The sequence below is a fragment of the Mustela nivalis genome (genome assembly GCF_964662115.1).
Source record: "Mustela nivalis genome assembly, chromosome: 14".
Taxonomy (NCBI): Eukaryota; Metazoa; Chordata; class Mammalia; order Carnivora; family Mustelidae; genus Mustela; species Mustela nivalis.
In genome coordinates this window covers 36,344,430-36,367,274 of record NC_139033.1, presented here as the reverse complement: position 1 = coordinate 36,367,274, position 22,845 = coordinate 36,344,430, and the positions used below count along the sequence as shown (strand labels likewise).

The 22,845-nt window shown below is 46.8% G+C and overlaps 1 protein-coding gene across 5 annotated transcripts in view; it reads left to right on the top strand.

Annotated features, from left to right (window-relative positions):
- NEDD4L (NEDD4 like E3 ubiquitin protein ligase) overlaps nucleotides 1-22,845 on the top strand; it is a 340,580-nt gene that overhangs the window by 171,093 nt on the left and 146,642 nt on the right. The window lies entirely within an intron of this gene.

The following is a 22,845-nucleotide window of genomic DNA, read 5'->3' as shown; positions in this document are numbered from 1 at the left end:
GTTGGGCAGACAGATCTTTGCAGAAGGACCCAGGAAAGCACCATTGGCAGTGACTTGGGCCGTCCTGCTCATCTCACTGTTACTCACCGGGCTTGCTGCAGGCAAGAGATCACATGCGATTATAAACCAGCTCTGACTCAGGTCAGTGCTGGAAACCTGGTCACATGACCTGGGCGTTTGGGCAGAGGTTCTGGAGCAGAGGCCGTGCGGTCCTGGGGCGGTGATCTTCAGGAGCTTTTGCCAGTTGCAGGGATTTGAACCTTCCGCTCAGTTACCGATGTCGAGGAGTTTACTTTGGCCAAGATCTGCCGGGCTAAATAGACGAGCTTGAGACTCTGTGTGATCTCTGGCTCCATTAAAGGGAATGGTGTGGTGGCTTCAGGGTGTGTTGATAGAGTCCTCCTCCTCCCTCGTTGTGCCTTCGTGTTGAGGTCTGTACCTGTGTCCATCAGCGAGCAACGTCATCTGGAAGAGCGGTGCTCTCTTAGGACGCCGTCCATCTGGTGTTCTGTGACTGTTTTAACCCCTTGACCAGGCTATTTACTCCAGGTGTCATGACTTGTCCATTACCTTACAGTGATTCCTCTTAGATTCCAGCCTGTCAGCTACCAAATATTAAGCATCTTTGTGCTAGGTGCTGAGGGGTACCTCTTTTTTCCCTACAGGTGGCAGTTTTTGCTGAACTAAAATTCTTTCAAGGTTGATTATCCGCCACCCCCCCACCTTGTTTTTTCACCCGATTTAAAAAAACAACAAAACTTTCACAGCCGTGAAGAATTGGGCTGAGTGAAGATAGCAGTCAAAGACAATTAAGACTTAATTGACTTGTAAGATTAATGAGACCAGGAAAACATAACCCCTAATTATGTTAAATAGCTGGTTTAAAAAAATTTTTCTTTTCAGTTCTTTGTTCATGGATGGGAAGCCACATAGCAAAGATAGTAGTTTTCTTCCCATTTGTGCCAGTGGAGCTGTTTCTGGCAGCGGCTGCGGCGGTGGTGGGGACCCAACACACGGACACAGCTTGACTGCTGGAAAGTTTACTTACAGCAGGGAGGTGGGTGCCCCCCCCCCCCCCCCAGGACCCGGAAGAGGCTCTGTCACCTTTGTGGAACTGCAACTCCCTGAGCTGATGCTGAAGGGATCCTGCTGTTTGTTTTCAGCTTTTAGCATGACACAAGACTGGAGGCTTGGTGACAGAGATGGCATTTTGGTTTAGCAATGACCCGTTGAGGGGTAAGAGCCACTGACCCAGCAGAGGAGTCCCTCCGTGCACTTGCTGGCGCTGTAACCCCTTGCCCCTCTCTGAGCAGGATTCGCCAGCCCCCTCCTCTGTCCCGAGCAGCAGGTCCTGGCCTAATCCCAGGTGTTAACCTGTGTCATAATTAGCTCACCCTTTTGTTGTGCTTGGGCACATCCTATATTTGGCTCTGCTGGTTTTTTTTCTTTTTAAGGGAGGGGAGATGTGTGGGCAGAGAACAAAATGAAAAGCAATCTGTGAGCTCCCACACTGAGCGCGCGCCAGTTAGAGCCCGCCTGGCCTCCCAGCCTTGAGGTGAAACTTACTTGGTTACTCCACAAAGATGGCCTGAGCCGCCTTGGGCCACTGAGGGTCTAGATGCTAGGCGGACTGCACAGCTTCCTGCGGCCACCTGCCCCTTCACCCCCTCAGGGAGCTGCGGCCTGTTTGGGGGAGACCAGTACCAAGTGAACAGAACTGTAATGGAAGGCGGTGTGAGGGTCTCCAGAGAAACAAAGTCAGGAGGAGGGTCTAACACTGTACAGGCAGGTGAGCTTTCTTCCTTCTGCATGGGAGTTCCTGACACTTCCAGTATGGTGGGTTTCAGTTAGTATGGAAACTGTGGCCTACACTAGGGTAAATGGTTGCTTCTAAAAAATCCTGTAAAACAGCCTTTGTGTAGAAAGTGCTTCATAATTGTGCCTAAAAGGGTAAGTGGTCATTGGATCTTAGGGCAAAATTAGAGCTGTCCTGGGGGAAAAAAATTCCACCCATCCAACATTTTTAAGTGTCATTTAGTCTGATTGGAAATGAGGGGCATCCATCCACATCAGTGGAGTAGCAGAAAACGAGTGGTTTCTCTGATAGGGGTGGCGGCCCAGATACACAGACGGAAGGTTGAACTTGGAGCTGCACCATGGACATGACACAAGGTTTGTCCTCTGTCAGATGGAGTTGTTAGATTATGTGACCTCCAAGAATTGTCTTTTTTCTCAAGGCAGGATATATTACAGCAGTCTATGGAACCAAACCTCATAAACTTTTTTAAAACTTGAGGCTGATTGTTGAGAGGGAAGGGGAACGGGAAAACAGGCAGAGCAGTACTTGTGGGCGGTAGGACCTTCCTAACCCAGCATCGATGAGAATGAGACATTTTGAGGGGTTCACATTCCCAGGCTGTGAGTTCCTGTGCTTGTGAGCAGGGTCCCTTGGGACCTACTGTGGTCTCCTGCCTGCTAAGGACAAGAGCGGCCCACGAAGTGCTAAGGAAAGGGGTATATATGGAAGCCTGGCCACCGTTGGATGAGATTTGCTGATCGAGATCAAGGCATCTCATGATTTCCAGTTGGAAGTAGCAGAACTGGAAAGCAGCCCCGGGTGTGTCTTACTCTTGCCCAGGCTCACGCCCTTAATTGTATGGCTGTGTTACCCTAAGTCTAGTAAACCAAGGCAGCCATGAGAGAACATCATCTGTTTTTGTCAAATGTGCAGCTGTCCCAGCTCTGTTGAGGGTCTCCCTCCCACCTCCCGTGAATGAGTTGAGTTCTCATTTCCTTCAAGTTGCTGTTCAGAAATCACCCTTTGAGAAAGGCCCCCAGCATCAGCCCTTTGTCCCCAGTGTGAACTTCTCACACACTGTTCTTCACGAATTTCTTCTTTGTTTACCAGGATCTCCATTTGCTGGAGTGTAAACTCCACAGAGTGAGGGACCTTGAAGTGTCTTTCCCTGGCATGTCTCGGGTGCCTAGACCAGTGCCGGAGACACAGTGTGAGTGCTCAGGGAAGATTTCTTGAAGGAAGGAATGGGGAGGGTCGGTGAAAGGAGCCTCCTCTGGGCTTTCCTGGTCCTGACTCGGGTCTCATGGAAGCTGTGGTTTCTTCTGAGTTGTCCATGTTTTGAGGTGAGTTGTCAATAGGTCACCTCACCCTGCCTTTATGCATTGGGTTAATGGGGTTGGCTGGATGGCTCTCAGTGCTTGGAGATGAAAGTCCGATGGAGACTTTCTTACGAGGGTTTTCTAAGGGTGAGAGTGTGGCCTCCTGGCGTGTGTGCACAGCGAGGTCTCTGCGCAGGCGGGTAGCTCGCCGAGGCTCCTTGCAGCTCGTCATTGACAGAGCAAATGTTCTACCCGTTGTGGGTTTTTCCTGTCTAATTGCTGCTCTGGTTTTCCGCACTCAGCACGCTGCAGTTACACACTCCACTGTGGTTTTACTTTGCCTTAATCCTTTATTAATTGCCTCTTGTTCAAACTCCCTAAGAGCAGATTAGCCTTCGTGGTGGGCTTCTGCTCCATGACTTTGGGTTTCTTTGTTTTCAGTCATGACTTGAGAAAAATAACCAAGAAATCGCAAATGAGGTTGTTTTGTTTCCATCCAGTTTACTCCTTTGTTAGTGGTGTTTTATTTTAAAATAAACCTCACATGGTCCACGATATGGTCATGCTATTCCAGGATCTGCCTACCAGAGAGGCCCCGAGATTGAGCCTGCCCACCTTGTCTCCAGGGCCCCGTGAGCCTGACATGCTCGGGAGCGGGCACGGTAGCCTGTGAAGCAGTGACCTGCTGCAGATCTGCTGTGGGACTGGAATGTTGTATACACAAGTGACCAAGACGTGGATGGCTTGTTTGGAAGGATTTTCCAGACCAGTAGCAAAAACCGACGCATATGTAAATGATCGGTGTCCTCATAGGCTTCTAGAGCAGGAGTGGGGTTTGGGGGTTTGGGACTAGGCAGTGTTCGCAGAGACCGCTGAGCTGGTCTTTAAGGTCCAGTGAGGGTCATGTGTGGGCAAGGTGGGCGTAGGGCGTTGGCAGCAGAGGGAAAACTTTGGTGTGTTTGGAGAACGAAAAGTCCTCCCCTTGGCTACATGTATAAGGCACGTGGGTGATGATATTGCAGGCCCAGATCAGGGCCAGAGCCAAGCAGACGGCCTATTCTCCAGACTTGGTCTTGTAGGTTACAAAGACATGAACAGACCGGGCCAGAGCCAGGCAGACTGCATATTCTCCCGACTTAGTTTTGCGGGTTACAAAGTAATTCACAGTGGGTGATTCCTTCGGGCTGGGCTTGGGCAGTTGGGTTAATGTTTGGCTGTGCATCAGCAAGATTTGTGGAATAGAGGAGGTTGGGGCCTGCAGTGAATTTCATCCTCAAGGTGTTGAATCACTGAGGGTGGATGGCCAGAAACGTCCTTCGTTTGTTTGCCTAGTGCTCAAGACTTGGGTCCTCAAAATTATAGACTACAGAACATGGAGTATAAATCTAATTAGGTAATAATTGGTATTTGGCTAGAATACAAGGTTATCCCCATGCATACCATTTCTCAAATTTAGATTGCATGGGTCTGGGCAGGGTTTTGTGCTCGCTTATAAGGAGTCATGCCGCTACCTGTACGTTAATTGCCGAGGTCTCAAACTGCTTGTTCATTGTGGTTACTGAATATTACTCCTGCAGAACAGGCAAGTGCATGTGCATGTTGACCTTGCTAGGGGTAATGTAACCTGCCTTATCCCCTAGTGACCCAAGGAAGGGAGAGATTATGTCTCCTTTCGTGGGGACACCGGCTGCACCCACAAGTGTGGTATATGGGATATTTTATTTACTTGTGATCACTGTTCCAGGGTATCTCGATCCACACCAGCCACATAAGAATTTGAGGTTAATAAACTTGAGAAATGCATGCTTTGGCAATTGGGCAAGACTCTGTTTCTAAGTGTGTGACCCTTGGAAGAAGTTACCCTGTCGTAATGATGGGTAGGAAGGCAAGCAGCCAGAAAATATTTATTGTGAGAGGTTTGGTGGAAAATGCAGACTAGCCTCAAACACAGATGGCGGCCTTAAGTGTCTTGCAAACAGTTTAAGAGCATTAAGATTTACACACTTAAGAAAGGACAAATAATACAGAAAGGCCCGGTGATTTGGTGGTGAGGAGTGGTCTCAACAGTCACAGCTGTAGGAGGGTAGAGCATGGGGAGGCCGGTTGGTGTAGGGCGCTGTGCTCTGGGAAGAAGGGGGGTGGGTGGTGACGGCTACCTGGATTTCCCCTGCAATGAGAGGAGAAAACCTGGTCACCTGTGAGCAAGCATGCATCCGGGCAGGTGGGCTGAAGACCTAGAAGATGGGCGATTGGCACATTTGGGGAATCAGGTGTGGATGTTGGCAATAAATGGTTTAGCTAGGTTCTGCGCTTACTGCCTAGCAGAAATTCTTAAGCACCAGGTACAAGGAAAACAAAGATCCCATGTCCTATTTCTATGTTACAGAGGTCTGACCACCGTAGTTGTTATGGGAAAGGTGTGTTTTGTTCTGGGTAGATTGTCTTAATCTGTTCTGTGTGCTCTCACCCCATGATTATCTTAATAGTACTTCAGGGACACAGGGACAAGCAGAAACACCTTTATCTATTCACAGAGTCACCTAGTGACTAAACCTTCATGCTCAGACACCCTCTATGAGACGTGGGGTGGTGTGAATAGGACCGATACCCACTAACAATTTTAGAACCTACCCGGGGCTCTCTTTACAAGTCCTTCGATAGCCAGTCTCATCTAGCACAGTAACTTAGGGAGAATTTTACGATGTCTGAACAAAAGGAGGAAATCTTCCATGTGTGTCCAGCTTTGGAGACATGGTAAAGGGGTCTGGGGGTGGTCACACCAAGGAAGAGCTAGCAAGTCAACCGAAATATTTCATGCTGATGAAGCCTTTATTTCTTCTATAAGCTGCCTTTCTTCTTGACAACATCCAGGCCAGGAAGTCCAAATGTGAGTATGTTCTGTACATTTATTGCATCGGCTGGGGGTGGGGGTATATGGGGACTTGTGCCCTGTGACCGTTCTCTGTTGCTGGCATTAAGGTGGGGGCATTTTCACCATCTGGCCTACTTGCTATTTTATTTTTAACTTTTTTTTTTTTTAAGATTTTATTTATTTATTTGACAGAGATCACAAGTAGGCAGATAGGCAGGCATAGAGAGACGAGGAAGCAGGCTCCCTGCTGAGCAGAGTGCCCAGTGTAGGGCTCGACCCCAGGACCCTGGGATCATGATTTGAGCCAAAGTCAGAGGCTTAACCCACTGAGCCACCCAGGTGCACCTGGCCTACTTGCTATTGATTATACTTGTTCTTCTTCCGGTGGTGGTAGCAAAGCATAATTGTATTGCCTCTCTTTTAAAATTTCATATTAAAGGGGCACCTGGGTGGCTCAGTGGGTTAAAGCCTCTGCCTTCGGCTCAGGTCATGATCTCAGGGTCCTGGGATCGAGCCCCGCATCGGGCTCTCCACTCAGTGGGGAGCCTGCTCCCCCCCACCCCTGCCTGCCTCTCTGCCTACTTGTGATCTCTCTCTCTCTGTCAAATAAATAAGTAAAATCTTTTTAAAAAATTTCATATTAAAAAGCCTTGTGGTGACATGGTATAAAACTCTGCATAATGGAAAGGTCGAGGGTCTTGTGGCTTGTTTGCATGTGTAACAGCCTTGCAGATAAGACTTTCAAAAAATTATTTTGCAAATTATGTTTTTAAGAGTTGCGAGCATGCTTTCGTTTGCGTGGGGGATTGCGGGATTCCTTGGCAGCTGTTTTCCGAGCACAGTCTGAACGGGGATGGGCAGGTGGTGTCAGGGAGGATGTGTGTTTTAAGGGTTGTTCTGCAACATGGGACAGGCCCGTAGTCCCTTATCTGTTCTAGATCCTTCCTTTATCAGTCCCAGAATCCAGAGAGCCCTGGAAGTTGGGAATATTTCTGTAGGTTTGTAGGAAACTCATCTGATGGCAAAACCTGACCTGAACAGACTTGAGGAATCTCAATTCCGGTGAGATTCTTATGACACGTCATGCAGAGATGGACCGTTGGACTGTGTTTCTTGCCCCAGCCCCTCCTGGGCACACTGTGTGAGCGTCCAAGTGGTCAGGGTCCTCCTTTTAAAACAAGAAAGGAGTGAGAGGTTGAGAACACATTTGGGCCCAAGGGTTTCTCAGAAAAACTGGCTTTAACACGGACTTGGGTTTCCCAGGTTGGCTATAACAAACTACCACATCCCGGTGGCTTAAAACTGAGCAATATATCGTCTCTCAGTTGTGGGGGCTGCACATCTGAAATCCAGGTATAGGCAGGGCCGTGCACCCTCCGGAGCTCTGGGGGGACCTCCTCCCTTGCCTCTTACCCCTTCTGGCGTTTGTTGGTGATCTTTAGCTTCCCTTGGTCTTGCAGATGCATCCTCCCAGCCTCGGGGCCATCTTGTCCCCATGGGTCTTCCCATTATCTTCCCTTGTGCATGTTGATCCTTGTAGGGACAACGTTGTAGTGGACTAGGGCCCACCCTAATGACCTCACGTTGACTGGATTACCTCTACAAAGGCCCTATGTGGAACTCGTTCCCAGGACCCTGGGGTCATGACCTGAGTGGAATGGCAGGTGCTTAACAGACTGAGCCACCCGGTGTCCCAAGGCCCTGTTTCCTTAATAAGGTCACACTCTGATGCGCTGGTTTTAGGATTTCAACTTAGCTGTCTTTTGTTGGGCCGGGGGCACGATTTAGCCCATGACCTAGGGAATGGTTCAAGATGAGCTTCTCTGTTCTTTCTGTGTTTAGGTGTGTGCCAAGCTCGAGACCCTTGGTTCAGGGCTTCCCTGGTGCCCCCTCCACCCCCTCGCCCCACTCCACCCACTGCTTCACTGAATGGGCGCCACTCATGGGACTGCCCGCCCAGGCTTTGGAAGCTGCCACATTTCATTCTGACTTCAGGTGAGGGAGGAATCCCTTTTCCTCAGAGAATTTTGTCTGTGAGAAGAAAGGTTCTTGTAGCAAAAACTACACCAGTTTAGGGTTGTTACCTCCTGACTGTGTCCCACCCCTGAGAAATCTAGAAACTTTTTTAAGTAGGTTTAAGGAAAGATTATACAGAAAGTTGTAGGGCAGTGCTTGGCACAGAGTCAGCACTTGGGGGGACAGAGGTGGGTGTTGATGTGCAAATGATATATGGAGTGGAGTACACTCTGACCTTGGGTCCCCTCCACTCCCTGCACTGTCCTGTCCGTCTGAGGCGCTCTCTGAGCAGAGCTGATGTCCCTCTGCTCGACCATTGCTCCCGAGCACCAGGCACACGGGCGTCTCAGCTGTGTCCATCTCTGTGATGGCCAGAGGTGCAGTGGCCACCTGCCTCCCTGTGCCCCACACAGCCCCAGAGCCCCGGAGTGTACCAACCCACCTCTGCTGGGGGATCCAGCGCTCTTCCGAGTTCATTGAAAGTATCTTTTCCTCTGTTTAGTTAATAAAGGCCGGGCTCCCTGAATCCTTGTCTGCTTTGGTCTTGGCCATCTTTTCCAGGTAGGCACAGCTCAGTGTTGATTGCACTTTGTCCTCAGCTCACAGTTGCCCTGTTTGACCAGCGCTCTTCCTTTTGATCAGGTGGGATTAGCCAAGGACATGGCTTCGGTGTGACTGGTGAGTAACTGGAGTGGACTGGAGGTCTGGTCCCACACTGGCTGATGTCGGTGCTGGTCTGCGTGTATGCACCTGTTGTTTTCCGGCTACCGACTTGATAAATTGGGGGTAAAGGGAACTAATTCATAAAAAACAAGAACATGTCTTTGAATTTGTCTTTGATGATACTCAAGTTGGATTGACTCTCAATAGAGCCACAAGAGAAGGTGAGCGGGTACTGGTATCCCACTGGCCTCGTGTAAGAGCACAGAGCCTGGCCAAAGGATCGAATCTCAGATTTTTCCTCTGTATTTTCTTGAGAACTGAATTCCTGATGGGTTTGTGTTATTGCAGGGTACCTGTAACCGGTCTCTCATTAGACAATGGTGTGTTTTTTAAATAGGCAAGAACTGACTTGCCCTTGCTCCGCGCTCTCTCCTTTCCCCCCATTGAAATAAACACAAAGCAGTGCTGACTGGTTAATTAAAATGACAGGTAGGCCTTGTAGGTTGCCCTTTACAACCCCAGTAAACAAGGGCAATGTCAAGCGTTAAAGACCTTGGCGTCCAGTATAGGTGAGGCTGTACCCTCCTCGTGCTCTCAGGGCTGATGGGATAGTGGGGGTGGAAATACTGACCTGAATGAACCCATTGTGCTGGATCCTGGAGAAACAAAGAGGAAGAAGTAGAGTCTCCCTGCTTCCCAGAGTAAGGGTTTGGGGGACACATAAGCCAGTTGCTAGAAATGCAGACTGCCCTGTTCTACCTCAGACCAGAATCGGAAACTCAGGGATTGGGATTCAGCAACCTGTGTTTTTGTCAGCTTCCCAAGTGATCTGATACCGCCTCAGTTTGAGAACCTCTAGGAATTCCTAATCCCTAGGTCACAGCCATTGTGGTGATGCGGTGTGCTAGAGAATGGACCTGTTTGCACTTGAGCCCTCTTCATAGTGCTCGTACAACAGACAGGGCATGTGTGGATATTCTCAGTTGTGCAAGCTCATCTTTCCTGTGGGCAGTCACCATCAGGGGATAGGCACTGCCAAGCGAAAGCAAGATTGAAGCCCTTAATAGGTACCTGGAGAAAGGTGAGGAGGAGACTTGGCAGGACAAGCCATCTTGTGACAGGATGTGGGGTGCAGATGGGGAATATTAGAAAGTTTTCTTGGTAAGTCTCACCAAGTTCCTGATTTTTCATAGGAGCACTATCCTCTGTGACACAAGACTTCTTACGTGCAGACTCTGTGCCCCATATACGCTGCCTTCTCTGGCCTAGATAGTTAAATAGATCGAGCGCATTTCTGTTTCTGCTGGAGTATAAAATACTGCTTAAATAGTAGAGTTGAGTTGTATGGTTTTCAAAAGAACTTCTTTGGGGATGATTTAGCATTTAGGTTTCATGATCATTTAGGATCTCTAGGACTTGTAAGATTGAAACTTGTGTTCAGCCAGCTCAGGATTCTGTTAGCAGGGGAGGGGGAGACTGAATGAAAGTTCTGGAAGGAGAACGTGGCTCTCCTCTCGACATTAAGTGGGAGAGCTGTTGGTATTTGCAGGGATTTCCTGATAGCCATGTATGCATCTGTTTAACATGCTTGCCCTTCCCAGAGAGTTTCTGCCTGAGCTACTTATTGGAATTCCTGTCTCACTTCTTTGGAGTTCTGGAAGCTTATAACCATACAGAAACATTTAGGGTGGATAACACTTTTACAGGCAGGAATGAGTTCTGCAGAATGTACGAGTGAATGTACAAGCATATTAGCGATAAATTGGTCTTAGAAAACATATGACTTCTGGGTTATGCTAATTACTCAGTTAAATACATAGGATAGCTACTTAAATATTTAAGACCAGTGAAGACTGACGACATGGAGTTTAATGGTGTGGTAAATTTGAAAGTATGCTTTTTTATACTGGGGCTATATTGTCATACAGATTTACTACCCATGGATATTCTTCTGGGACCTTTTTTTTAAGGAATCAAATGCACGCATGATTTATTGACAAAGACCAAGTATGCTCTCAGCAGTAGTAAGGCTGTGTGTGTGTGTACACGTGTGTGCAGGCATGTGCACTTTTTTTTAAACAAATGTGTGCACATTAAAAAATGTGTTTTCCGGGTAGAATTTTTGTTCATGGAACCATGTCTGGGTCTATGCCGGGAGGTAATGAATGGGGAGATCATCCCAGTCACACATCTGTGTTCAGCCAGAGCATCTAAGGAGTACTTGAGGTTTATATGAAGTGAACCTGAGATACGTGTTTTGGGCTTTAGTATGTGCTGTATTGGGATTAGGGCCCTTGTGGATTTGGGTTATTGTCTACCGTGGGGCTGGCCCTGGGGCTGTAACAAACGTGACTAGTCAATAGTGCTCGAAGGAAAGGATTAGAAGTACCTCTGAACTATCATGACAATTTGGAATTAGTGATATATGCAGCTGTGTTTGCTGTAATGGTCTTGTGTGGCCAAAGATTTCCCTAATGTTCTGCATGTTGAGAGACAATACCACCATACTATTTGAGGGCAGTCAAACTCACTTTAACTTTTTTGTTCCATTTCTAGTCTGGGAAGTTCATGTCTTTTGATCAATGGATTGTTTGGGGGTATTCCATTATATTAAGGCAGTAAACCCCCTAAACTTTCCAAACACTCTGAAGCTGGGGCATCCTTCCTGTATGTGTATGTGGTTGGTGAGTGTGCATGTGCTGCCCCCCCCCCCCCCCCAATTCCTGAATGACCTTTTCGGTGGAGAGACTCTTGTGCAAAGTCTTTTCTCAGCAGTTTGGATCAGGGGTGCTTTCTGTCACAAGCACACGGATTTGAATTGCTCCCCCCCCTCGAATGTGTGTGGAGGACAACCCTCGAGGCCTTCGGCAGAATGGTTTCTTAGAAGAACCTCCTAAAGGGATACGAAGGGAGGTGCTGTGGCCTGGTGACTAAACATTACCTCATTGCCACGGCCCCCACAGGGAGATGCATGCTATTAAAATGATGATGAAGCCTAGCTCGCCAGCAGGACATTGAACGGAAATTAACATCCTCCCTTGCACTCCACTTCCTGTGTTGTATGACTTTCCTTTAAGGTTCTTTGGGACCTCTTTGCCCTCTCACGTACCTTCTGGCTGTTAAATGAGAGATTCATGTTAAGGTTCAAATGTCTTGTCTCCCATCTAGTTCGTTAATAGGCACACATGTGGCATTTTTAACTGGGATTTTCTAGTTGCTCCATGTGGGACCATTTTTGGAGCGGGGGAAGCCCAAGCCCACCAGCTCTATCACCTCCCGTTTCAGCATCCCAGCTCAACAGTAACATGCCTCTTTCGTTTGGAATATATGGAGATAGGAAAGGAGGAAAAAAATCATGCACGGTCGCATTAATGCAGGAATAAACACCATTTTATAGTTTGGCGTACTAGTTTTATTTGCTTTTTTAGTTGCAATACATGATTTTTAAAAACTTTCTTTAAAGGCAACTAAATCAAGTTCATTAATATTGTTTTAGTATATGTGCTGCTGCAGGGAGCACCATTAATACCATTTTAATGGTTACATAGCATTTCATGTGTACACATACATATGAGGGCATCTGGAAGTTACTACTACAGTTCATAGAAGATATTCCCTGCATTTCAGAGCATCTTAGAATAATCATAAAAATCGATGAACTTCTTTGAGTTCTTAATATACACAACCAATTCCATAAAGGCAACACACCTGTATTACATACATTCATCTGACTTTGGTGTTTCTGGAGGGGAAGGGAAGACAGCCTCTTTAAGGGCCCCTCCTCATCTGTCCCCTGCCTCCCACTTATCTGACCTCCCCCGGGAGTACCCGCCATAATCCCTTGCATCTGGTGGACACTCAGTGACTATTTGTGGGTGTAAATCAATTATTCATTTCTGAAAAGGGAGCAGTTTCTGTTTTCCCCTCTCCTGTGGCTTTGTCAGCTGTTCTCTGTTAAGTCATTCCTGGAAAGAAGTGTTTTTCTTAACCTTTGGTAGTTGCATGTATGTGGGGGAAGAGACAATACGCTGGAGATAAGGGCAGGTTGTAACTATCACTTTCTTTGGCAACTGTATTACGTTTCAGTAATTTATAGGTGAAACAATTTTCTAGCAACAACATGAACGATAATTATACTATTACAGCATAAGAAAACATTGGTTTTAAGTAAGGGTTTTTGATTGTTGTGTTTTTTTGTTTTTTTTTTTTTTAAACAAACTGTAGCTTAAATATTTTCAGGGGCTGTTGCATGTCTGCCTAGATATAAAGAAAACTCTTTGTGTGTTAGAGACAGACAGGCGGGCCTGCAGTAACAAGCCCTCCCCTGCCAGGCTCCCAGGTTCTCTATGGCCCAAGTTTGGGACCAAGTTTGGGACCCCCCAGGGGAGGGGTTGTAGATGGCAGGGGACCAGGAGGAAGTCAGTCTTGACTAGCAATTAAAGGCTTAGGTGACAGGGAAGGTCTTAGGATGGGGTAAGCCACTAGTTGCTCCCAGTGGCAAAATCATAATGGAAGTATCAGAAAGTGGATTTTTTTCTTTTAGCAGTTTCACAGAATACACCTAAGCTGTAAAGTTTTAATGCCTCCCTTAACCTACCTCGAACCCACATGAGAATTCATTTGTCTGTCAACTGAACCATGGCTGTCCCATGTTTGTTGAAAGATTGTATAAAGTAACTCACTGCCACTATTGGTGGCGAGTAATATATCTCATGCCTTTCATTAAGTCTCAAGGGCTGCAATGTATATGCATATTCTTTCAAAAATCTTCAGTACTCATCCACTTAAGGCACTTTTCTGAGTAGAAATAAATTTTTTGAAGCCCTTATGGGTTTGTTACCGTAGTGTAGACTAGCCATGAAATTACAGGTTTCAGTGCCTTGTCAAAGAGTTTATTATGGTTGAAGTGTAACTATTATTAGTATTTTCATGACTTTTTGCAGTTATAAAAATTGTACTTCCTGGGGTGCCTGGGTGGCTCAGTCAGTTAAGCAGCTGACTTTCAGTTTAGGGTCCTGGGATGGAGCCCCAAGTTGGGCTCTCTGCTCAGTCAGGAATCTGCTTCTCCCTATCCTGCCCCTCCCCTCCCCTGCCCATGCTTGTGCGTGCACACACACACACACACACACACACTCTCTCTCTCTCTCTCTCTCTCTCATTCTCTCTGTCTAAAAAATAAATGAAATCTTTAAAAAAAAAATAGTACTTGCTCACAGTAGAAAATTTTAGAAAAAAAAATGACAAGGAAGAAAATAAACATAATTCATAAGCATAGCTAGAGAGAACAACTGTTAACTTCAGCTCCATTTTTCTCAACTATTTTCATATGTATGTAGAATTTTTAGATCCTGCTTATTCCTTAATGTTATACCATGATTATTTCCTCCCACTTAACAAATATTATTTGAAAACATAATTTTCATGGTTTTAATATTCTAGCACGTGAAGATACCATAATTTACTCAATCATTTCTCTATTGGACTGTAAAGTTGTTTCTAATTTCTTTTTATGTGTGATGTTGTAATGAGTATCTTTTCTAGGTAAATATTTGCTTGCATGTCTGATGATTTCTTTGGGATTAATCCTCAGAAATAGATTTGTTGAGTTAAAGGCATCAATTCTTTATATGGGATACCTGCTGTCATGTTGCTGTCCAGAAAACTTGGAATAATTTCTTTCCGGTAGTACTGAGATGTCTGCCTCTTTTAGGATTGTTGCCTCTTTTATGTCTTCGACAATTTCTTAGACTAAAAACTTCAGTTTCAACAATACGGCTAAATTTGTGTTTTAGGCTCACGCTTTCTAGGTAATATTTTTCCTTATTTTATGCTATTATTACAGTTGTCAGTACTTTATGCAACAGTGCTGTAATAGTCAGCTGTAGAAAAGAATGAGGAAAAACCTTCAACAAATAGATTTTTCAATGAGATTTTCTCTGGGTTGGCAAAGTCTCTCTGAATAGATACATCAGGTAGTCAACACAATCTTGATCTACGGCACAACGTAATATACTACACTAGCCCTCTGTTCTTGGCTAAGAGGGAAAGAAGACACAGCCCTTTTACGGGTTGTCCCAGTGACATACTGAGTAACCTCATGTTACAGGAAAGAATTATTGCTTCCTTCAGGCTGTGGTTGTGGTGTTTCCCTTAGAGGAGAAAAATAGTTAAAAATGGAAGACCTTTCTCGTTGTTCCTCTGATATCCAGATACTTGGAGGGATGCTTTGATAGCAGGGAGGGGGAGGGGACGGGGGACAAGGCAGTGTCATTCCAACCCAGCTGCTGGCGATCTCGAATGCTCTGCGCGGCCTAGGCAGCCCTTGGCCCTCCGGCCTCCTCTAAGGTATAGGGATCTCAGCAAAGACTGCTCAATCTGACCAAAATCAGTAAATGATCTGCACGGAAGTATTCGCCTTTATACATCCTTGTTCATCATGGACCATTTGAGCCAGTCAGATGGAGAGGGTCAAGCCTCACTCTGGTCATGTTTCCTCCGACTGCGGGTCCTAGTTGGTGCTGGTCCGGGGGTGGAGCAGTGCACAGGCCCAGCAGGTCTTACGTCTGTTGCTCTCTGAGAAGTGGCCACGTCTGCAGTGTCTGTGCTTCCTGGTGACGAAGGTGGAACCAGACCCATCTCTGAATTCTTGTCTGGTTCCACCTTTGTTTATCTCTACCCTAGATCCTGCAGTGTGAATGAGGAAGCCTGGAGGTCTGTGTGCTGTGGTTGGCCCGCCCCCTGTGTCACGTGGAGGTCATCAGGGGCCAATCAGATCAGCAGTCACAGCAGAAGTGGGAGTCAAAGGAACAACGGAGAGCCTTAAAAGTCTCACAAGAGGAAAGAACAGAATCTATGCTCATAAGATCAGGGCCTGCGCTGAGGATGGACGGACAGCAATTTCGATGGTCTTTGCTTAGCAGTTTTGCAAGGTCAGGGTGCCTTGTGACTGAGGTTCCTTGGCGACATTTCATGACAGAGCAGGTCCTTGTGGAATTTTTTTGTTGAGCATCAACAAGTAATCTCAATTGTTAGACTATTGAGAGAGATTTCCTTCCAGTGAGCAGGGTCTGTCTTCTAGCCACTGATTGCCTGTGGCATCTGGGGCTTCAGTGATGACACTTTCTGTTTCTTCCCTCAGAAAATCATCATCTGGGTGTGCAGCTGCAGGGTCTTGTTTGTGAGTGAACAGCCTGCGTCTCCAAGGTCATTTTCTCTTCTGAACTGTACATACCCAGTGAAAAGTGCGGAGGAACCCAGGCGCCTTTAAGATGCTGGCTTGTCCAATTGAGACATAAAGATTTGGAGGCCAATTCTAACTTAACAACTTCTTGTGTAAATAACACTCAGTCATTAGAATTCTTTGAGGACAGACGATGGCCTTGGATGCGTCCTTGGAGACTTGGATACAAATGCATCTTCGTGGGCAGGACACAGAATATGCCAGCGCCTCTCGTGTGATGGCTCAGACTTCGAGAGCTGCGTAAAGGTGGTGCCTTGGGGTTCATGGGCCTCGCCCCAGAGGGTAGAGCAGCCTTGTCAGTGGGCACATCCCACTCCTCCATGACTGATGTGCTGGCCCAGCAAGGGATTGAAGCCCTAGTCCCGTTCTGTGGCATGAGCCTGTGAGGAGTCTGCTTCTCCTCCTTCTTCTCCCCCTGCTTTTGCTCTGTCAAATGAATAAATAAAATCTTAAAAAACAAAACAAAACAAAAACCCTTCCCTTTCCAAAACCCGTGATAACAGTGATGTCGTGGCAGAGGCAGCTAAAATTCATTGAATGCTTACTGTCTGTCTAGCACTATGGTTATCTCAGTCCTCCTGAGAGCCTCCTTACAAAAGGAAGTACTGCTTGTCTCCCTATTACCGAGGGACAAAGAGGACACAGGAGATTTCCACATACAGCTACAAATAAGGGGGCCAGGTTTGGAAGCCCCCCAAACCCTCCGTGGCGATGCCCAGCACTTAGTTGCATAGAAGGCTCCCTGTGGTTTGAACTGGAGCTTCCTTTTCCTCCCAAGCCCTCTGGTCTGCAGCTATGGCAAACATCCTGGCTCCAGCCTGCCACTGGACCTTTGCTTATGTTCTCCCCTTCAGAGAAATCTCACTTTGCTCTTGGTCCTCCCTTCTTGGCCTCTGGGAGGGGTGCCAAGATTGCCCAGTGCATGGAAATCACATGGAACATTTGACAGATGCAGAATCCCACGTCCCAGCCCTGGAGGTTCTGATCTGGCAGGCCTGGGGTGGGGACGGGTAACCAAGGTGAGCGTGAGGTCAGGAGGCACGGTGGAGTGCTGTATTCCTGGGTACTGGGCACACCCTGTCTGAATCATTGCTTTGCTTCTCTGTGCCCGGTTCGGATGGGGTAGGGACAGGGTCTTCTTTCCACTGTTTGTCTCCTTGCCTTGAATAGAGTAGGCAGCCAGTCAATAGGGCGCTTGAATCCTATTATCAATTTGTTGCCTCCTTCAGAGGCTTAGAAAGTGGTGCCTAAAGCACGTGACTGTGCAGAGAAGGCAGAAGGCTGTGAAACAGAATTTCTCTTCTAATCCGTAAAGAACTGAGCTGAGTAAGGGAAATGTTCATGCTGGCCCTGAGTTGTCCTGCACACCAGCCATTAGGACCTGAACTAGTCGCGAGGAGTGGATTCTGGGCTCAGCTGTGAACACCTTGAGCCGATTATCTCTACCCTAGATCCCGCAGTGTGAATGAGGAAGCCTGGAGGTCCTTGTGCTGTGGTTGGCCCGCCCCCAGTGTCACGAGGAGGTCATCAGGGGCCAATCAGAGCAGCAATCACAGCAGAAGTGGGAGTCAGAAGGAACAACAGAGAGCCTTGAAAGTCTCACAAGAGGAAAGAACAGAATCTGTGATCATAAGAGCTGTCATTTATGAGGCACTTGTACCGTGTGTCTGGTGCTGACTGGGTATCGATATCAATACACAATTTTATTTCTTTTTAAAGATTTTATTTATTTATTTGACAGATAGCACAGGTAGGCAAAGCGGCAAGCAGAGAGAGAAGCAGTCTCCCTGCTGAGCAGGGAACCTGATGTGGGGCCCCATCCCAGGACTCTGGGATCATGACCTGAGCCGAAGGGAGATGCTTAACTGCCTGAGCCACCCAGGCGCCCCTAATACACGCACCTAGTTTTATCTAATCATCATCACAGTAACCCTCTGAGTTAAAAACCGTTCCCATTTCGTTGGAGAATGGTCTGAAGGTCACTCCGTGCTGGTGAACCAGAGATTAGAGACGCCAGTGAAAGCAGTCAAGGGTATCAAATGGAGAAGCCTGGTGAGGGAGGGAGGGATGGTTGTCTTGCCTGTTTCCCTCTGTGCCCTACCCCTTCTGTTTTGTTTTGTTATTATAAAAGTATTATGTATTAATGGTTACCAGCAACAAAATCTGCCAGCCGTGTATAAGGAGTAACATGAAAGCCAGAACTCTCTGCACCTGCTCCCATACCCTGTATCTGCTCCCCATACTGGGACCTTCTAAGGAGCTGCTTCTGTGTCAGGAAAAGGATCCTGGTGGAACCTGGTGGTGCTTCCCCCACCTCGGAGTGGGGAGGCGCGTCTGAACTAAGCATTAACCTCAGGACTGAGTCAGCCTGGCAAAGGTACAGAGTGCGTCGAGGATGTGGGAGGTAGAACTTCAGAGGACAGAAGGGTCCCCCACAGTTGCTGTTTTTATTGGAGGGCATACGTGGGGTCAGGTGTGAAAAAGACTCTGGAAGCTGAGTTCTCCCTTTCTCCACTCCTGTAGAACATCGTGTTCAGAAATGAAGGCCCTGAAGGGACAGCTTCTCCTCCAATGTGTGGGGGGTGGCCTAACCCCAGGAGCCTTCATTTCCCTGCCCTAGACTCAAGGGCACAAACATACATGGTACACGGGCCCCTTTTGTTGGGCTTGTTGTTTAGGTCATGTGTTTTTCCTAGCAGGTGGGTTGGTTAGAAGCTGGTAATGTGTACAGGAAAATTTCAGCCCGGTGGTGACCAAGAGTGGTTTCACATACTCAGAACTCTGGGCTTTTTTACCCTTTATCCTCTGACAGAGAAAAGGCCTGTTAGTAGAGATCAGGGCTTTATTCCTGATTCCTCCTGTATCTTGGGCAGTTAAGCTGTGTTTCCTTAAGATGGACTAGGCTGTAGTGTTACCATGAGTGATGAGAAGTGAGTCTGAATTGTTCTGAGATTCAGAATGTTCTAACTAAAAGGGATCGTGTAGTCCAATTATTGTTAAAGATTTTAAAATTTAGTTTAGACAGCATGCGAGCTGGTGCGGGGGAGGGGTAGAGGGAGAGAAAATCTCAAGCAGACTCCGCGTTGAGTGTGGAGCCCGACTTGGGGCTCTTTCCCTCGACCCTGACATCGTGACCTGAGCCGAAAACCAAGAGTCAGATGCTAAACCAAATGAGCCATCAAGGCGCCCCTAAACCCGCCCCCCCATTACAGAACCCTGCTCCCACCCAAATTCTAACATGGAAGCCCCAGTCTGTGAAACAGCCGAAGGGGGGATGGTAGCCTGAGTCCCTGGGACAGTTAATGCAGAAGAAAGGCTCTGTGGCGTCTGTAGTCTGAAAACCACTGATTGAGTCTAACCAACCCCTTTATTTCAGAGAGAACGAAAATTGAGGTTCTGAGTGTTAAAGTGACTCGTCCGAGGTGTACAGCTAGTTATTCCGGGGGTGTTGAGAAGATAAGATCTCGAGGTGTGGCCTTCCCAGAGGGAGACAGTCAGGCGACTTACTCTTCCTCCAGATACGACAGCAGCAAAGATAAAAATTTAGGTCATAAGAGCAGTCACAGTACAGAATGTTTTCCGACTTGGCATCATGTTAGGAGCTCCTGCCCCTAGACGTTCCTTCCAGCCAGCTCCCTTGGTGGCCAGCCGGTAGCGGGTGACAGCAAGGCTGGCCAGCGAGCGCTGGGTTCTGGAGCAGGCATGGCTTACGATTCCACCCTGGGCAAGTGATTTCTCTCATTTTCTCATCTGACAAAAGGTGCGGACTTCCCGAACCTGCACTGAGGACCCAGTGAGCTATTGCGCGTATCTCACGGTTGCAGGCACGGACTGGGTGCTGGACCTGTGGTGGTCGTGTTGCTGCCAGTTGAGCCCACAGTTGGAGTAGTAAGGATTCTTGTCTGGGCTGCTCTAGCATCTTCCTGCTCCCTTTCTGGTGCTCAGTGCCTCGTCCCTTTTCTCAGCATCGTGCCCTAGCGTTCACCTTGCTGAAATGGAATCGCGCCATCCTCCTCACTCAGCTGAGATCAGTGGGATGATTCCCAAATGACCATTAATGATCTTTGTTGTTTTCATCATTTTTGTTGTTGTTCACTCCTTTCCCCAGCTCACTGACTCTTGTCCGCTCGGAGCAGTGTCCCTGGAATGTAGTTGGTGCTCAGTCAGTACTGTTCGATGTGAATGGTACAGCGGAGAGGGAGAAAGAATGGGGAACCCGTCTCTGGTCTGTCCCCCCACCCCCACCCCACCACCCTTGAACTTACAATGCCTTGTCACCAGTGAGCTCAGCCTGTGCCCGGCGCCCCCTCCCCGTGTCCTTACCTCTCACCGTCCTTCCTCAGCTCGTTGGCACACTTCTGGATCTCTCCGTGCTGCTCTCTCTTCCAGTTGCCTTGGTGATGTTTCACGGGCGCCTAGTACTTCCCGACGTGGACCAGCGCTCACGACACGCTTAGACATGCCTTCTCTCATGGCTGAGACACCTTGTCCCACTCAGAGACCCCGCTCTCAACTCCCAGCTGCCTGTGTCACTCGCCGTGAACTATTCGGGGGATTCAGAGCGGAGTGAATAAATGATTAGTAGAAGGATGTGCATACACCGCTCACACAAACGCTTGTCTCTGTTGCCGTGATGTAATAGGCAGCGCTGTGATGGCCGAGGGCCATGAGAACGAGATGGCAGCCGGCAGAGTTTATGGTGTTTCTGTAGTACTGGAGAGAGAGAGAGAGAGTGAGAGAGCGAGAGAGCGTGCCCACACATCCCTGTGGCGTGCTCAGAGCCTGTTTCTGAGATAACAGAGATACCAGACCTTGAGCTTTTTTTAGCAGTAGCTTGGTGGCTGGAAATAGAAAATTAGTTTCTATAGCTAAAAAATACTCTTTTCTAACACTACCTGGAACAGTGGTTCTGAACGTGTGGTCCCAGGATCAAGAGCAGCAGCATCAGCAGGACTTCATCACAAATACTATTCTAGGGGTACCTGGGTGGCTCAGTCGTTAAGTGTCTGCCTTGGGCTCAGGTCGTGATCCCAGGGTCTTGGGATCTAGTCCCACTTTGGGCTCCTTGCTCTGCGGGAAGGCTGCTGCTTCTCCCACTCCCCCTGCTTGTGTTCCCTCTCTTGCTGGTGTATCAAAAAAACAAACAAACAAACAAACAAACAAATAAATATATATTTTTGAATTTACAAATTCTAGGGTCCCACCCCAGATTTTACTGGATCTTTGCAGTTGAGGGGGTGGTCTTTGAGTTTGGGGCCCAGCAGTTTCAGCTACCCCCTTGCCCGAGTACTGATATGCCGAAGTCCAAGAGCCTCTGACCTTAAAACTGACTTCAGATTCATCACCTAGACTGTGGTTCTAATTAGGAAGGTATTCTTGGGGTCTTGAGGTTGTAGCTCTGGATTCATCTTTATTCAGAGTCTGAGTATCCAGATAAGAAGTAGGTACATTGGGTTTGATATTCTTTAATCAAATAATACTGATAGTTTATGGATCGGAGGCAAAGAATTGACTAATCCCTTTTAAAATCAGAATATTAAAAATATTTACTGATAATAGAATACTATTTTGTTGCTGGTTTTCCATTTTTTTTTTTTTTTTGAAGATGTGTTGTAGCTTCCATTAAGATGCAGTTTATGAATAGTAAATAACTATATATACCAACGATATTCTTCACTGACTTTGGATTTCTGTTTGGGATATTGGATTATTACCGAACTTTGAGTTTTAGCAAACCTTTCTCTTTCTTAAAAGGATTTCATGGCATATTTATTGAGGTACTGAATAAAAATCATTCTAAAGCATTTTATTATGCACTGTAATCTTTGGAAATATTCTAGAAGTTGCCCCCCACCCCCCAAAAAAGGTTTAATCATCATGGCATAGCCACTAAAGGGTAATATTCAAATGGGATAGAAATCAGTCATTAGTTACAGGTAATTAATTAGATGAGTGAAAATTTGGGAGTTGAATACATGAAGGCCCTATCTATGATTTTCAGGATTTCCAGTGTGAAACAGAAGAACCTGGATTTTAAACCCTTAAAGAGTGACAGTTTGAGTAGATTTGAGGTGTCCGAGACTTAGTAAGACTAGAACATGTGAATGGACTTAGACTCCTAGTAGAAACTCTACAGTGAGTAGTCCTTTTAATATACTTCTTGCTATAAGTGTTCAGTTATCTAGCCTTTACCAAAATCTGTAACACTGGACAAATCTCTCTTGCTTTTCAGCACTTCAGTTCTTTGGGTTTTGATTTTTTGTTTTAATCTGTAAAATGATAGGTGTTGGTTTAGATGAACAGTGCCTGTTTCACCTTCATTAAAGGAACAATCATTTTTACCTATATGATGGAAATCAGAATATAAATAAGATATAAACTAAATTTTTTTGGCTAGATTTTACTACCCTAATAAAAATTCGGTATGCCTTTTAATAATCTTTTTTGTAATCTTTTCAGAATCTGTGTTTAGGAAAAGAAACATGGCAGATTAGTTCTTTTGAATTAATTATCTTTAATGTTAGTGTAGGGGCTTCCGGGTAGCTCAGTTAAGTTCCCGATTCTTGATTTCGGCTTAGGTCATGATCTCAGGGTTATGAGATAGAGCCCGGTGTTGGGCTCTGTACTGGGTATGGAACCTGCTTGAAACTCTCTCTCTCCCTCTGCACACCCCCACCCCCAAAACAGAGTTAGTGTATGTTTCATAATATTTTTTGCTTTTATTTTTGTTTTTTTTAAGATTTATTTATTTGAGTGAGAGGGAGTATCTGCGAGCAGGGGGAGGGATAGAGGAAGAGGGAGACAAGCAGACTCCCCACAGAGAAGGCAGCCTGATGGAGCTTGATCCCAGGACCCCAAGAGCAGGAGCTCAGCCAAAATGAAGAGTTCGATGCTTAACTGAGTGAGCCACCCAGGTGCCCCCCTGCCCTTTATTTGA